Here is a 17,864-nt window from a genome sequence, read left to right as displayed (position 1 = left end):
TTTCCCCCGCAAAGCGACTCCCATGGTTAAAGGCTAATATGCAGAGAAGGGACAGCACTGAGTCCCCAGCAAGCAACACCCAAGGTAGCCCAAGTATGGCTGCCACAGCTTGGTGAGGACAGAGGGGACACCAACAGCACTCTCCACGCTCTGTAGGGGAAGCTTAAAACAGCAGCTCTCCGCCTGGTTGAGCCTGGATGTACCAAGGTTCACAGGAAGGGTTGGAGTTAAGGTCTCCGCTAACAATAAGGTTTCTTTGCCTTGTTTATTCCATGGACAGTTATTTCCTTAGAGGCTTCTCCTGGAGCAGTTCAAGAGCAGCTGGACCCTCAGCCTGACCTTCTTGGTCTCATCCCCACCTGGGGCATCAGTAGCAGCACCTCATTTTGACACCACTTCTCTGAGAGAGAATCCTAAGGAAGACAAAAGGACACATTATCCAGTGTCCAAGAAATCAACTTCCACAAGGCTCTAGAACTTTCTAGACAGGCATTTCTCTAGAAATCTTCTCCAGGACAGTCTCTGTGCATGGGATTGGTAGAGATCTGGACCACAATGGGAAAAAAAGAAAAAAAAGTTCCAATCTGAAGAGATTGATTTTTAAGTGGAAATTCTTCACCTTTCAGCTCGACTCCATAAATTGATAGCAAATGCCCCATTTGAGAATAGAAAACAAAACAAAAAAAAAAAAACTGTGACGGCTTGCACATATTTCTATCCCCACTATGCTGCTTCAGCCACCCCGTCAGGTCACATCGGACCAAATAAGGAGAAAAAGAAAGGCAAGGTCTTTGAAAAGAAAGCTGAGAAGGCCAAGAAAGCCTGTGGTGGGGGGAAGGCTGAGGTGGAGGAAGGAAACTGGGGAAAATGGCAGGCGTTCCCAAAGGAAGATTAGAACAGGCCCAGGGGAGGGCAGGCGGGGTGAGGGGCCGGTCAGGAGGCGGCAAGGGAAAGCAGGTACCTGGGGAAGGGGCCAGGTCCTCTTCTGGAGGGAGGAAGTTCCGATCAAGAGAGTCAACCTGCTGCAAGAATTCAAAAACCAAATCTCAGGGTGCTAAGAACAAGCAGGATCCAGGGGCTCTGGTTTTTGTTGAATGGTCAGTGGGAAGAGGAACATCAGAGAATGTGGTGGCCAGATGGATGGGAGACTGGAAAACCCCCAGGGGAGAGGGGAGGCCAATGGTCAGCCACTCTCTGCTGTCCTCTTCTGCAATTCATTGGTCAGATTTCTAGCTCAGGCTCTGTTTGGACAGAGGTGTGGAGATGTCCAGGTGATCCTCTGGCCAGTTGTGTCTGGGCTACTAACCACCTGGAAGGCAAACAAGAGCCTCAAAACCACTAGCCAATCTAGAGTGCAGTCAGAGACCAACAGGGTAGTTGTTCGTGGCCCAGAGGCCAAGAGGCCTCCTGGGACTCTTACCCCAGGCTTCTTCTGGAACAGAAAGGTGAGCTCTTTTTAGCCTGGCCTGATAGACCAGAACTTTCCAGGACCAGCCTCCCAGTCGGGAAAGCCTAGCAGTGCGTCACCCAGATTCCCCCATGCCAGTCAGACCTCGAGACCTCTTACCCCCAGTGCCACATTTTATTCATCCACTCCCTCCATCCAACAGACAGAGTGGGTCCGCTGCTTCACTGAGGCGCTGGGGTCTGGAAGGGCTGTTTGCACTGCAGCTCCGGCACCGCCGACTGTGTGTCTTGGACAAGTTACGCGACCCCTGCCTGAGTTTTCTCATCTACAGAGAGAGAAGAACAAAATCATCTCTGAGTTGGGAAGATTGAATGAGATAAGGTATTCTGCCCAGCACCGGAGTACAGTAATACTCAGTAAACTGTCATTTTTGTCCTTACATATTATTAGTATCATTGCTGCTGTTATTATTATTACTGGCATTGATCTCAAAACAGTGTGAGGGGGGAAAGGTGCTCCCTGGTCCCCTGTGGAGACTCCTTCCCTGTGGGAGAGGTCCCACTTCACTCCTGGCTTCTCTCTGTCCCACCCCTGAACAGACAGAGCTATGGTTTTATTCTGATAAATTTGGAAAGAGAAATTGGGAAAATGGTCCCAGAACCTTCCTTTTCTCTCCCTCTTGGGGACAAGCCGGCCCACAAGGAACATCTCCCACCGCCCTTCCTCCCAGCCTACCCTCTCGCAGCTGCTGGGGCTCGCCTACCAGCCCGCAGGCGTAAGCCACTTTCTCCGGTGTCCCCTTTATGGGTGACAAAGATGACGCTGTCTTTCAGTCTCCACGGCCCATCTTTTATTTCACTCCTCAATCAGTTCTGAACGCTGGTGAACGGAGAGGTGCTATTTATTGGGTGCCCCCCCTCGAGTCCCCACAATTATAAATCCTGCTAGGCGTGCGCATAGCTGAGATTTGCTTCCTCTGTTCAATGGAACGGTTCAATGGAACGGTTCAAAGGGAGAACTGAATGCAAATCCGTGAACTTTTCTCTTCCCTGGAATCCCACCGGCACCCCCATGGACATTCCAGACACTTGATGATCCTGTGATTTCTAACAGAAATTTACAGTTTCATTATGTAAAAGATGAAAACAGGGCTCCCTGCCCATTTGTTCTTCTTAACCCATCACCCCCTGGAGCCAAGGGCGGCAGCGTGCATTACCACGGCTTGCGTTTTGTTTAGATCGTCTGTCCGTCCCCGCTAAATGCCAGATCCTTACCAGGACTTCGCTCAGGAAAGGACTTCTTTCATGTGGTTTTCCTTTATGGGCTTCTAGGGCTGAGCCACCTCTGGTAAACTAAGAGCATCTTTGGCTCCCAGGCGACCAGGACAAGTTTCGATTGCGTGGGCTGTCTCTTGTTTGGAAATGGTGATTGCATGAAACAGAGATGCTGAGATTAGCGGGCCAGAGCATTCCAGCTCAATAAATCAATCCCCTTTTAATTGTGTCCCTGTCAGCCTACATTCTTCCAGAGACAGGAGGGCAGGGAGCTCGTTAGCAGAGTGATTCCTCTCTCTCCTTTGTGTGCTGATTGTCAATTAGATTAAGCAATAGCAAGGGTATCTGCACTGGGCCTCCCTGGTCAGTCTCAAAAAAAAAAAAAAAATGGTTCATCAATACACTGGAGTCCAATTTGGAACTTCTGAGAAAATTTCAACCTGGGTATTCATCTCTGTGTAGACAACCAAATTCTGACCTCATTTGGTGAAATGACTGTCACACTCTACACATTCATAAGTTGAGCACCATTAAGTCCTTGGCTAATGTTCCCAGTAGCCTCCAGAAGTTGTTAGACAATAAAGCTTCTGTTGGGCATCTAGACTTCCCTTGTCTTGTTCTGACAACATGCTGACGGTAGCAGGTTGACTCCCACAAGATGGATGGCAAGCACAGCTATGTTACTCACAAAAGCTAAACCCTTCTGGATATCTAACAGTGTTTGTTCTGAATGTGATCTGGTTTGCTTCTCAGAGTTTAACACACATGAGAATCACTGGCATCCTGTGAAAACTTAGGTTCTGATTCGAGATTTCTGAGAAAGGGCCCTACAGGCTGCATTTAGAACAAGCTCCCCTGGGCCAGACTTTTGAGTAGTAAGGATCCAGAACTAACTTATATTTTCACCTGGATAATGTTCAAAATCCTTAACAGTGTTTCCCAAGTCTGGGTGCTGTGGTCTAACAGACGGGATACACTATTGAAACCTGCCTATAGTTCACGAAATAACTCACGAAATAACGTATGTAAGTACTTAACAACAGTACCCAGCTCATGCATCTAATAAATGGCACAGTTTATCTAAATCAGTACCAGGAGCATCTACATCAGAGGTGGGCAAGCTATAGCCCACCGTCAGATCTGTCCCAACACCTGTTTTAGAAATGGTTTAATCAGAACCCAGGCACGCTTATTTATTTCCATCTTGTCTCTGGCTGCCTTTGCACAGTTTATGTCAGAGTTGACACATTGCAGCAGAGTCCATATAGAGTCCAAGGACTAACATGTTTGCCATTTGGTCTCTTACAAAAAAACTATACCAACCTGTGATGTCTATTATTTATTCACCAATTAAGGTGTATCCATTACTTATTGTGTACTGGGTCCTGGTGATGGTGAAGCTGAAAGATCTCAGCCTCTAACACATATTTAATTAATTCCTGTGAGATCCCCTACACACACCTGCCACCAGTCCTTCATCTTTAAAACGGAGATCATAACAGCATCTACTGTGGGCTTACTTACTGTTACTGTATCCTAAATTCTTGAAACAATACCTAGAAAATATTAAGCATTCAATAAATATTAACCACTAGTATCATTGCCCTTGTAGGTGTTTCACCCAATTTTATGCCCATGAGCAAGAATTGTTACTGCTATTTTACAGAGGTAGAAAATATTAAGTCATGACCTTGCTCCAGTGAGTCTACAGTCTTTCTACATAGTCAGACTCTGACAATCTGGCCCAGAACAGACCTCTAGTTTAATTCAATATGATGCTCAAAATCTCTCCAATGCTAATGCTACTGAAAGGGCCGGTAGAGGCATCACGCGGAGCTCCTGATCATGAGCTATGATCTCTGCACACACAGGTATGGGAGGTAGGCTTCCAGAGGTACTGTCACACAGCAAAGCGATGGAGCCAGGACCGAGCCCAGGACCGAGCCCAGGACCCACAGACAACACCTGCACTCACCTGCAAATATCAGAGAATCAGTGATTTGCAAAAAAACATTTCAGATGTCCTTTCCGAGAACAGATGTTATTCTAATGCTCAGATGCAAATGCCACACTCGCATGAATCATCCAAAACCTTCCCAGGCCCCTGGTTTGCTGACAGCAGATGAGGCAACACACAGTTGCATGGCATCTCTTCCCAGGAGAACAAACCAGAGCCCAAAGGCAAAGGAAGGTCACTGCTATTTAAAGGGCCAAGTGATCTGAGGTGAACAGCATAAGCTCTGGGTTCTGATCCCAGCCAATGAATCTACTGACCTTTACCTGAAACCTTAGTGCCAAGCCTGGACCCTGTGAGCACAAGTGACGGTAGCTGTTCAGGTTACATGTAGGGTGGTAGGATGGGGAGCTTTCGAGACACAGAGACCAGGGTTCAAATCCCAGCTCAGTCGTGGCCAGCTGTTTCTCAAGCAAGTTCCTGTCTCAGGACATTGGCTCATTTTCTGTACAAAGGGGACCGTGACAGTGTCACCTTCATAGGATCATTATGAAGATTGATTGACAGAAAGGGTGTCACATAAGGAGCAGGGGCAGAACCACTACGTGAATCCACAGTAAGGACCATTGTCATTATTTCTACAAGCCAGTGGAAGTAACTAAATGTTACTTCCGTTCTCATTTCCTTGATATAAACCTAATGGAGACAGAATCCACAGGTCTTTCCCATCTTATATCAAGCCTTCAACTCTTTTTTAAATTTTCTTTGAAGCTTAATTTTATGGCAAAAGAAAGCAGATTTCTTCTAAGAGTAAATGGAATGAAAACAGGTTGCTGCAGGGACCGTATGTTAGAATCCCATTTACGCACTGACTTACATTTTTGTTTAGACATTACTTTCATTGTTTATTGATCTTTATTCAGCTAGCAAATCTTTACTGGTCACCTACTGTATGCCTAGCACTATTCTCAGTACTGAGAATGCAGAATTGAAGAAGGCTAATGCAGGCTACCCCTGTGTGACATTGCAGTGAGGAGGGACAGGCAGTAAGCATGTAAACAAGAAAATTGTGTGGCTTCTCACTGTGGCTTGTGCTCTCAATAAAATAGAGCAAATGCCACAATATTATTCTTCTTTGTGACTGAATAATATTCCATTGTGTATATATACCACAGTTTCTTTATCCATTCATCTGTTAAAGGGCATCTAGGTTGGTTCCACAATCTAGCTATTGTGAACTGAGCTGCTATAAGCATTGATGAGTCTGTTTTACTGTAGTATGCTAATTTTAAGTCCTTTGGGTATAAACTGAGGAGTGGGATAACTGGGTCAAAAGGTGGGTCCATTCCAAGTTTTCTGAGGATTCTCCACACTGCTTTCCAGAGTGGCTGCACCAATTTGCAACTCCACCAGCAATGTAAAAGTGTACCTTTTTCCCCACATCCACTCCAACACCTATTATTGTTTGTGTTCTTGATAATAGTCATTCTAATTGGAGTAAGATGAAATCTTAGAGTTGTTTTAATTTACATTTCTCAATGTAATATTATTCAGTCATAAAGAAGAATAATATTATGGCATTTACAGATAAATGGATAGAATTGGAGAATATCATGCTAAGTGAAATAAGCCAATCCCCAAAATCAAAAGCCAAATATTTTCCCTGATAAGTGGATGATGATACCTAATGGGGGTGGAGGGGTTGGGGGTGAGAGAAGAATGAAGGAACTTTAGATTATGTAGAGGGAAATGAGGGGGGAGGGGGCAAGGGTATGAAAGATGGTGGAATGAGACAGACAGCATTACCCTGTGTACATGTATGATTGCACGAATGGTATAAGTCTACATCGTGCACAACCATAGAAAAGTTGTACCCCGCTTATGTACAATGAATAAAAATGTAGTCTATACAAATAAAAAAAAGGAAATTAAAAAAAGAAAAGAAAATAGAGGAGATCAGGTATAGTTGTGCATGCCTGTAATCACATCAGCTCTGGAGGCTGAGGCAGGAGGATCAAAAGTTCAAGGCCAGCCTCAGCAATTTAGTAAGGCCCTAAGCAACTTAGCAAGACTCTGTCTCAAAATAAAAAATAAAAAGAGCTGTGGCTCTGTGGTTAAGCACCCTGGGTTAAAGAAAGAAAGAAAGAAAGAAAAGAAAGAAAGGAAAGAAAGGAAAGAAAGGAAGAAAGAAAGAAAGAAAGAAAGAAAGAAAAGAAAAGAAAGAAAGAAAGAAAGAAAGAAAGAAAGAAAGAAGAGAAAAGAAAAGAAAAAGAGAGAGAGAGGGAGGAAGGGAGGGAGGAAGGAAGGAAGAGAGAGAGAGAGAGAGGAAAGCAGTTTGAGGTGGGAGCGGAGCTGACTTTGGACCATGTGGCCGGGGAGACCCTAAATGACAGAGAGAAGCAAGGCAGGCAGAGACGGAAAGAGCATCCTGGGCAAGCGAACAGCCAGTGCAAAGGCCAAGGGGTGGAGAAGAACTTGGTCTCTTCTAGAAACACACAGGTGCCCTGTGGCCAGAGCAGCAGTGGGAGCTACAGAGGAGATTCGGCAGCTGAATCAAGGAGTGAGGGGCAGGCACCTGGTCACTGAGGACAAGAGCTATGAGGAGTGTGGACTGTTCTCCGGGTAGTGAGAAATCACTTGAGGGTTTCAAGTAGGGAAGGGCCGTGATCTGATTTTACATTTAGAGCAGTCGCCTTGGAGAGTGGCCGGAGGGGCCATTGGAAGCAGTGAGACCCATGAGGAGACCAGCACGGGTCGGAGGAGCCAGTGGTGCCCACGGGGCAGGCAGCGGAGAGAACAGACTGACTCAGGATGCAGGTTCCAGGTGGAGCTGACCCGCCTAGTTAGATGAGATCATAGAGAAAGGAACCTGTCACTGGCCGCCAATCCTAACGTGTGTGCCCCTTGACCTCTTGTGGTCCATTACAGGCTCTGTTAACTCTGATCTTGACCTAAGTTAGGAACTTTAGAAAAACCAGTTTTAAATGCTCAGCAGTTACTTCAAGCAGGCCCGGCCTAAAACAAGAAGGGCGCCTGGAGATATCTGCAGGCTCCAGGACACCCCAGGTGCCTGGGTGCCACCCGACACAGGTGCAGGTCAAGCCTCCTGGTTGTGTCTCCACCTGGGAAGACACTCGCCCCCTTGTAGACAGCATGACGCAGTAGAAAGAGCAGAGGGTGGAGCCCAGGGGCTGGATTCTCACCTGAAAGCTTCTCACTCAGCAGCCGGAGGATCCTGGTCCAGGTGCTTCAGGTCCTGAACGAACACCCCCTGTCCAGCGCAGTTATCGCCAGGCAAACTCTCGCGGTCTGACATCTTTGCACTCAATAGCCTGTGACCTGGGGAGCTTTCCCAGATTTCATCAGGACCTAAAGCAGGTTTCAGAGTAAGGTAAGTGTCCTAGGCCACCACACCCTCCTTCTTCACGTGTGCTAGCCTGGACCCTCCAGGAAGCAGCCGTCAAGATAGAACTCAATAGCAAGAATTTTATTAGGGGAAATGGGAACTGAGAGAAAATGGGAAGGGAAGCAGGTGTGACTGAAAGAGCCACTTGACCCCATATTAGGAGAGGGAGCAAGGTCAGTAGGAGCATCGAGAATGATGAGCTATCCAAGGAGGGTCCAGCAGGGAGCTGTCAAGCCAGATTGACCCTCAGAGAGGTCCCATGCTTTATGACCTGCATCCTGTCACTGGCTGAGCCACATTTGGGAGGCATGACTTTAACATGGTCATCATGATGGGTTTCAGAGGCCTGAACCATGACTTTCCCCATGGTCAGGGAGGTGGGAGAAGCAATCTCATGGATGCCATGCTTGTTGGATCCCAAAGAAAGGACGTGAATTCCTTTGTTTTTAAATGGTGCTGGGAAAACTGGAAATCCATGTGCAGTAAAATGAAATTAAACCCCTATCTCTCACCCTGCACAAAGCTCAACTCAAAATGGATCAAGGACCTAGGAATTAGACCAGAGACCCTGCACCAAATAGAAGACAAAGTAGGCCTGAATCTTCATCATGTTGGCTTAGGATCAGACTCCCTCAACAAGACTCCCAAACACAAGAAATCGAAGCAAGAATCAATAAATGGGATAGATTCAAACTAAAAAGCTTTTTCTCAGCAAAGGATACAATCAAAAGAAAAGAGAACCTACCATGTGGGAGAAAATCTTTTCCACACGCACTTCAGATAGAGCACTTATCTCCAAAATTTATAAAGAATTTATAAAACTTTATACCAAAAATACAAAGAACCCAATCAATAAATGGGCCAAGGAACTGGACAGACACATTAAAGAAGACATACAGGTAATTAATAATTACATGAAAAAATGTTCAATATCTCTAGTAATTAGAGAAATGCAAATTAAAACAACTCTAAGATTTCATTTTTCTCCAGTTAGAATGGCTATTATCAAGAACACAAACAGTAATAGGTGTTGGCGTGGATGTGGGGAAAAGACACACTGGTACATTGCTGGTGGAGTTGCAAATTGGTGCAGCCACTCTGGAAAGCAGTATGGAGATTCCTCAGAAAACTTGGAATGGGCCCACCTTTTGACCCAGTTATCCCACTCCTTGGTTTATACTTAAACCTAGGACTTAAAATCAGCATACTACAGTAACACAGCCACACCAATGCTTATATCAGCTCAATTCACAATAGCTAGATTGTGGAACCAACCTAGATGCCCTTCAACAGATGAATGGATAAAGAAACTGTGGTATATATACACAATGGAATATTATTCAGCCATAAAGAAGAATAATATTATGGCATTTGCAAATAAATGGATGGAATTGAAGAATATCATGCTAAGCAAAATAAGCCAATCCCAAAAAACCAAAGGCCGAATGTTTTTCCTGATAAGTGGATGATGATATATAATGGGGGTGGAGGGGTGGGGGGTGAGAGAAGAATGGAGGAACTTTATATAGAGGGAAATGAAAGGGGGGTATGAAAGATGGTGGACTGAGACAAACATCATCACCCTATGTACATGTATGATTGCACAAATAGTGTGAATCTACATTGTGCACAACCACAGAAACGAAAAGTTGTACCCCATTTGTGTACAGTGAATCAAAATGCAGTCTGTAAAAAATAAAAAAAAATAGTTAATTTTTTTTAAAAAAGAATTTAGTGGTAAAATTATAAGAAATCAAGCAGTAGATACCAATGCTTGGATTCTTACCAAGTTTCTCTCCTATAAGATCCTGCTTTTAGGGGTTTGAGCTCCTTTCCACAGAAACCTGTGGCATCTCTCCTACCCTGTGAGAGTTGGAGGAGGAAATACTGCTCTTCTTTTTCCTACAAATTGCCTCATGAAATGGGAATTTCCTCAAGCACTATGGGTCGCTCAGGCCACTCTCCTTACCCCACCTGTTGTGCCTCCTGGAGCAGTAGAGGCAGTTTTTCTCCTTGGTGACAGGGCGGAAGCTTTCCTCCACTGGATAGCATTTGCCCTGGGTGGGCCCCAGCATAGAAAGGCAGGCCTAGAGCTGCCATTTCCTGTGATGGGTGAGTTGTGCCCAGGGTAGCATCCTCCAGGGTGCAGATGGGGAAGGACTGAGTCCACAGATGTGACTCATCCCGCAAATGGGCACTAGGTTGGAAGATCAGAAGTAGAAAGTCCACTTTCAGCCTCATTTCTAAGCCACATTCTCCCATCCGGCTTTGGGTAATTGATAATGGAATCCTTTTTTATTGCTTATATTTCTCAGATGGATTCGAATCCACTGGCAGGAAGAAGTCTAATTCATTAGAATGTCACATCTCCCACGATGCCAGACCTGAGATGCTTGGATTATTTGCCAAGGATGATTTCTGTTGACACCACTGATGGTATGTTGGGACCAGAGTTACTTCTAGAGCTTCTTCTCTAACCTCAACCCCAAGTGACCTGTCAGTGAGGGTCTTCGTTGTCTATGCCCATAATTACGCTCCTGCCACCTTCGGCGGAACTTCGCAGGCACCTGCCTAGCCTCTCACCTGGCAGGCCTGGAGCCTTAGGAATACTGGTAAGAACAACATTCCCACAGGTACCCTCTCTCCTTCTCAGTCACACACAGGCCCCTCCCTGAAGGACGGCAGGCAGTCACATCTAAGAACCGCAGCTATTGGTTTGCAACGTCCCTACCCTGGCTTGGAGATCACAGAATACCCTCCGAGCCAGCCACACCCTTCCTTCAGGGAGGACTTTGGCATCAGTGCTCAGTTCTTCCTTCCCCAAAGTGCTGCTGTGACCATCACAGGCACACAGGTGACCCACTCCATCCCTCGGACCTTCATCTCCACCTTCCTTCATGTCCTCCTGCTCCAGCCACACCTCCCTGTGGCCACACCCCTTCCTTCCTGCTCCAGCCACACCTCCCTGTGGCCACACCCCTTCCTTCCTGCTCCAGCCACACCTCCCTGTGGCCACACCCCTTCCTTCCTGCTCCAGCCACACCTCCCTGTGGCCACACCCCTTCCTGCTCCAGCCACACCTCCCTGTGGCCACACCCCTTCCTTCCTGCTCCAGCCACACCTCCCTGTGGCCACACCCCCTCCTTCCTGCTCCAGTCACAGCCCCCTGTGACCACACCAAGCTTGACTTCAGGAAGGGCAACTCAACCTCTGAAATCCTAAATTCCAACAATGCACCTCTCCTCAGTGCTTCCCATTTCAGGATGTATCCACGGGTGGCACACAGATGACTTGATTGAGAGTGTCCCAGGGTATTAATCACATGTGAAGATCCTGGACCGCACATCGGACCTACTGATTGGGAAACGCTAAGACACTCATAAATCTAAATTTTTACAACCCCCTAAGTAACAGAGGTCTACCTTATGATTTGAATATAAACCTTGCTGCTTGACCACTGTCAACTTATTTTATTTGATTCATTTACTTGTTTCAGTACTAGGGATTGAACCCAGGGGCACTTGACCACTGAGCCACATCCCCAGCCCTTTTTATTTATTTATTTTTATATTGAGACAGGGTCTCGCCAAGTTGCTTAGGGCCTCGCTAAGTTGCTGAGGCTGGCCTTGAACTTGCGAACCTCTTGTCTCAGCCGCCAAGTCACAGGATTACAGGTGTGAGTCACCACATCTGGTTGGCAACTTATTTTAAAACTAACATGGTTTCTTTATTTCTTCTTCCTCTTCCCCTCCCCATTCACAAGATTAACATTCTTCCTGTCCTAAGTCAAGTTATCTTGCTTTCCATTCACTGCCTACACAAAAAAAGAAACTCTGGACCTAGAAACTGGACCCACAGCTCTTTCAGATAGAAGTTAAACATTAATTAGATCAATTGATAATGAGGCCAGTAAAACAGCCTCCATATACCCCCTTTTAAAACCCTCAGACCCCCCTGGCAGTTAGACTAGCAGCCTCTGTACTGTGAATCTGTTGCTTTTCTCTTTTGCTAGCAAAGCAATAAAACACATCGATGTTTATAGCAGCTCAATCTACATTAGCTAGATTATGGAATCAACCTAGATGCCCTTCAACAGATGGATAAAGAAACTGTGATATATATACACAATGGAATATTATTCAGTCATAAAGAATAATAATATTATGGCATTTGCAAATAAGTGGATGGAATTGGAGAATATCATGCTAAGCGAAATAAGCCAATCCCAAAAAACCAAGGTCCAAATGTTTTGCCTGATAAGTGGATGATGATATATAATGGGGGTGGAGCCTGGGGAGTGAAAGAAGAATGGAGGAACTTTAGATTATGTAGAAGGAAATGAGAGGGAGGTGGGTATGAAAGATGGTGGAATGAAACAGACATCATTACCTTATGTACATGTATGATTACACAAATGGTATAATCTACATCATGTATCCCATTTGTGTACAATGAATCAAAATGCAGTCTGTAAAAAAATTTAAAAAATAAATAAAGAAAAAAAAAACTTCTTTCTCCTTTTTCTCAAAACCTTGTCCTCATTATTTGATCACCGTGGGAACAAGGATGGAGCTATGGTGTCACCTAGATGGTGTTCATGCACGGTTGAGCTTGAGGGTCACTCTGCATTTCTCTAGCCTTGGTGTTACTCTCACCACCTACACTGCAAATCCACAGAGCCCTTAGCTCTTGGATTCATCTGTTCCCTCTCTGCCAGACCCTCATGTCTTCCCTTCCTTCCCATTCCACAGACACCATTGTCCACCACTATGACCCTCTTGGCAATTTTAATTTTGTTTCTCAACTGGTTTAGTTTAGCTTTACCCAGCAAAAGCCCAGCCTTTGGATGATCCAACTACTCACCTGTCCCATCAGAGCTCCTGATTCACATATCCTGTCAATCAAATTGTTCTCAAAACCCCAAGTATTCCAGTCATTGTATACCATAATAGAGTTGCTGGATATGTGTTTTTAAAACTGCAATCATCTCTCCTTGCTGAGGTCATGGCTGAGTGGAGGAGAAACAGAAAATGATCATTGTGATATACTGTGCTGAGCTTGACATGTGGTCCTACATGTTCTAAGACACTACAGATTCATGGAGGAGAGGACCCCAATCCAGTCTAGGGTGGTGCAAAGAGTCAGAAAAACCTGCTCAGAGGAGATGCTCAAATGAGTCTTAGAATACTGATGACAGGTGGAGGAAGAGGTGCATCCCAGGTGCGTGGGAGCAGAGGCAGAGGCAGGAAACTGCACAGCAGGTGTGAGACTGAAGTAATTCAGGGCAGCCGTGAGGCGCGAAGTTCACTGCCCAGAAGAGCGAGAGTGTTTTCCGACCCCAAGCTCAGGGTATATGGCCCCAGTGAGGTGGAATGTTCTGAACCAAGAATGTCTTGGAAAATATCAGAGATGATGTCACTAGTATACCAAAGAGTTAGGGCTCATCTGCCTCTTCTTCCACTTTTGTCCCTGCATGCCCCTCGACCCCTTACTAAAATACACCGGAAAAAGAACTTGCCAAGGAAGATTCTGGAAGATCCTTCTCAGGTCAACCCTCATAATTACTTGGAATAGCAAAAAGAATAAAAATAATCTAAGTATGCATCAATGGAGACTGATAAAATCAACTAGGGTACATTCAAAACAGTGATCTTTCAGAATCCTGAGGTAATTGGTTCCAGCATATTCCATGGATACCTAAATATGATGGCGTAGCCTTTGCTTATAACCTACACAATCCTCCTATGAACTTCACATTTTCTCTAAATTATATATGATGCCTAACACAATGTGAGCACTAAGTAAATAGTTATTGTACTGTATTACTCAGATAACAATGGCAAGAAAAAACTATATGTTCAGTACAAACACAATTTTTTTTGAGTATTTTTGATCCACATTTGGTTGAATTCACCAGTGCAGAACCTGGGAAGATGAAGGCATTGACTCTCCTCTATGCCATCACATCAGACTTCGTTTAATGCCAATCATATGAGAAAGTCATCACAACCTAAAGTTATTTTCAATAATGTAATACATTCATTCAGAGTGACTTCTACATCAAAAAATAAGGCAACATAGGTCTACTAATGTAATCTAATATCTTCATAGAACAAATAAATGGAAATACATGGTCAGGTACCCAAGCAAAGCCAGGATGATGTTTCTGAAGTGCAATCTCATCTTGCCTAAAACCCTCCAAAGTCCAAACTCCATCTGGAGCCCAAGGCCCTTTCCCATCCAACCCTTGTTTGTCATCTCTTCCCTCCAGGCCTTTGTGTATGCTCTTCCTTCTCCTGAAAAGCCCTTCCCCATTCCTAGGCCTGCTTGACTAGCTCAGCACATCCTTCAAATGCAACTTGGGTGTTACCGACTGTAGGCAGCCTCCCTTGACCACCACCATCTTCAAGTCATTCCTGGTTCCCGCTCTAGAGACTCCCAGACTGTCTTCATCACATACTTCACACACACTGGAGTGGCTGACTGACTCACTTCTCTGCTCCACTAGAATTTGCACTCCACAATGGCAAACCCCATGCTGTCCTATACACACACACACACACACACACACACACACACACACCCCTGTATTAGTTATCTATTGCTGCCTAACAAACTATCCCAACATGTGTTGGCTTCAAACAACAAGCATTTATTATCCTAGGCAGTGTTTGAGATTCAGAAGATCAGGAGTATCTTACTTATGTGTTTCAAGTTCAGGGTCTCAAGGTGGCAGCCACCCAGATGCAGTCCAGGGTCACAGTCATCTGAAGGCTTGACTGAGTCTAGAAGATCCACTTCCAAGAGGGCTCACTTCCATGGCTGTGGGCTGGTGGCCTCAGTGTCTCACCACATGCATGTCTTCACGACATGACAGCCAGCTTCCCCAAAAGGAAAACAAACAAAGAAAGGAAACAGGGACATAACAGATTCAGTATCTATTTTAATCTGCATTTTATGTGTGATGAAGCAGAGAAATCAGGAACCATGTCCAGGGTCACACAGCTAGTTTTTTATAAGGAGAGATTTGAACAGAGAAGCCTGGCTCTAGAACTACAGCTCTGAACCACCATGCTATACTGCCTACCAAGGAAAGTCATTGCTGAATAAAAGAAGCTGCTATTTTCCGGGGACCATGTGTTAAAACACCCTTTCCTAAATTAGCTCACTTCAGGTTCATTCATACCACATGCCGAGCACTGTGCTAGAAACCTGAGGAACCATTTCAGTCACGCACACATCTACATCCACATTGCCCACAGGGACAATCCCAAGATTCCAGGGTATCCATGGCATGGAAAGAGAAGAGCAGCCAAAGTCCCTTGGCTTCAGAAAGCCGGCCTCCTGAGCCAGTTCCATGGGAAGGGGACCAGGATTCCTGGGGAGGTCACATGAGCTGAGCTACCTCAGGGCTCTGAGGCCCACAGGTCCACATGGCCACTGCTGACTCAGGCTGCCTGCTGGCCCTCAGCAGCCCTCCCGGGGAGATTAGGATGGGACGTGGGTGTGCAGGGTGAGGCTGACAGCTGTGGTCCGGGCCTGGGGATTTCACTGGAGAACCATTCCCCAGCTGCCTCCCGCAGGCTGCAGGAAACCTTGGAGGGAGACAGCACGGCACTGAAACCACCACCAAGGCGCCAGGCACAATGGCACCCTTGTCAGATGTAGCTCGTGATCTCATGGGTCCAGAAGCTCTGAGCCGTGTTCCCTGCCCCAGCCCAGCCCCACCCAGGTGCAGCCCCATGAGCTAATACTAATCCTCCACTTCAAACCCAGGCTTTGATTCAACAAGAAGAAACTCGAAATATAACTTTTTCAACCCTCTCTTCAGGCTCACAATCATAAGAGAAGAGCTTGAAGGCCCTTCCACTGAATTATTTGTTCCAATTTGGAGACAGGGGTTGTTCATATTCTGAGTCCTACACATACTTAAAGGTAATACTTTTTTATTTCATAAAACATTTTTGTAACCTTATGCAAAAAAGGATCAAAGACATAGACATAGACAATGCAGCAAAGATAACATAAATTAATTTGAAGGTAAATGAGAGAAATCAAGACTGGAACACTGTATGGAACCAGAAACTGGTTCATACAGTAAACATCTACACCATGGAGTCCTTTATACTTGGTATGGCTGGCTTTGCTTTGCTGAACCCAAAGTGAAGAAGGAAATCCAATAAAATTTTAAAAATAACTGTTCATTGTGGTTTTTGCCAATATATTTTACTTCAATAGTATTTTTATACGGTGTTCATGAGATTAGAACCAGCCAGTTTCTCAAGTGAAACACAGCTACCAGAAAAGAAAAATTATTCCAAGATTTATCATAAAGAGGATGCTAAATAAGGCCATGAGTAATATTCTTATGAAAATCGCCTTCATTCAGGGCAACAGTATCATAATACTCTAAAAATCAGGGGTCAGCAAACTACAGAACTGTCCTGGTTTTTATGTATTGTCTATGGCTGCCTTTGTCCTGCAAAGCCAGAATGGAATAGCAGCAGACACACCCTAAGATGACCCCAGGGAGCCAGGCTCTCCACTGAGAGGAACCTGAGACCCGCTTCCCAGCAGTAGGCTCTGGCAGAGGGGACAGGTTGCCACTCCCTGGGCTGGATGACCTCATATTGCAAAAGTGATGAGATCTCACTTGCCTGGTTGTGTGACCACGTAAGACTCACCTTAGCAGACCAAAGAGAGAGATGAGCAGACCAAAGAGAGATCCCCCCACTAGCCTGGGAGAAGCAAGCTACATGGCAAGGATCTGTGGGGGGCCTCTAGGACCTCAGTCTTACAACCCTGAGAAATTTAATTCTGCCCACAACCCCATGAACTTGGATATGATTTGTTGCCAAGTTGAGCTTCCAAATGAGAATGCCCAAAGACCCAATTGGTGGCAACCTTGTAAGACCCTGACCAGAGGACCCAACTGAACAAAGAACACACAGTTCAGTAGAGAAAATACAACCTGGTGAGTAAATGGGCAAAGGAAGCCAATGGACATTTTTCTGAAAAAGACATATAAATGGCCAACAGGTATATGAAAAAAAAAAAGTCAACATCACTAGTCATGAGGGAAGCGCAAATGAAAGCCACCATGAGAAATCACCTCTCACGTGTGAAGGTGGCAATTGTCAAAAAGACAAGAGAGGATCAGTGCTGGGGAGGACACAGAGAAAAGGAAGCCCTGTACCCTGTTGCTGGGAATGTGAACCGATGGAGACACTATGGAAAACAGTATGGAACTTTCTCAAAAAATCAAAAGGAAAACTACCATATGACCCAGAATCCCACTTCTAGGTACATGTCCAAAGAAATTAGCATCTTGAAGAGGTGTCTGCACTTCTTCATTCACTGCAGCATGTTCACAAAGGCCAAGATACAATACCCAAGTGCTCACCCATCGATTAGTTGATAAAGACATTGTGATATATGTAATAAAATATTATTAAATATTTTAAAATTTAATTTAAAAATATTAAAATAAAGGAGGAGATCCTAACATTTAGGACAATGTGGGTAAACTTAGAGTACATTAGAGTACTAAGTAAAATAAGCCAGCCGCAGAAAGCCCAATACCATGTGATGTCACTTATGTGCGGAGTCCAAAAAAAGTCACACTCTTTCAAGTAGAGAGTAGAATGGTGACTTCCAGGAGCTAAAGCAAGGGATGGGGGTGATGTCAGTCAAAGTTACATTTACATAAGATGAATAAATCTAATGTACAGCATGAGCACCCTAATTAATATTACTGTGTTGTCTATTGGAAATTTGCTAAAGAATAGACTTCAAGTGCTGTTATCATGAATATGGTAATTA

At 45.1% G+C, this 17,864-nt stretch overlaps 1 long non-coding RNA gene across 2 annotated transcripts; it reads right to left on the bottom strand.

Moving 5' to 3' along the window:
- Positions 1-266: 266 nt before the first annotated feature.
- LOC124983914 (uncharacterized) lies at positions 267-2,769 on the bottom strand. 2 transcript variants are annotated; one of them, XR_007108507.1, is made up of 5 exons: positions 2,683-2,769; positions 2,144-2,287; positions 1,568-1,733; positions 962-1,022; positions 267-413 (listed from the first exon to the last, which is right to left on the bottom strand). It is a non-coding gene; the product is annotated as an uncharacterized LOC124983914 (long non-coding RNA). The 2 variants fall into 2 exon arrangements; XR_007108508.1 differs by lacking the exons at positions 267-413; positions 962-1,022 and adding an exon at positions 1,216-1,309.
- Positions 2,770-17,864: the final 15,095 nt, after the last annotated feature.

The sequence above is a fragment of the Sciurus carolinensis genome, chromosome 4 (assembly GCF_902686445.1).
Source record: "Sciurus carolinensis chromosome 4, mSciCar1.2, whole genome shotgun sequence".
NCBI lineage: Eukaryota > Metazoa > Chordata > Mammalia > Rodentia > Sciuridae > Sciurus > Sciurus carolinensis.
The sequence above is the reverse complement of the archived record's forward strand: the minus strand, read 5'-3'. Positions and strand labels throughout refer to the sequence as shown.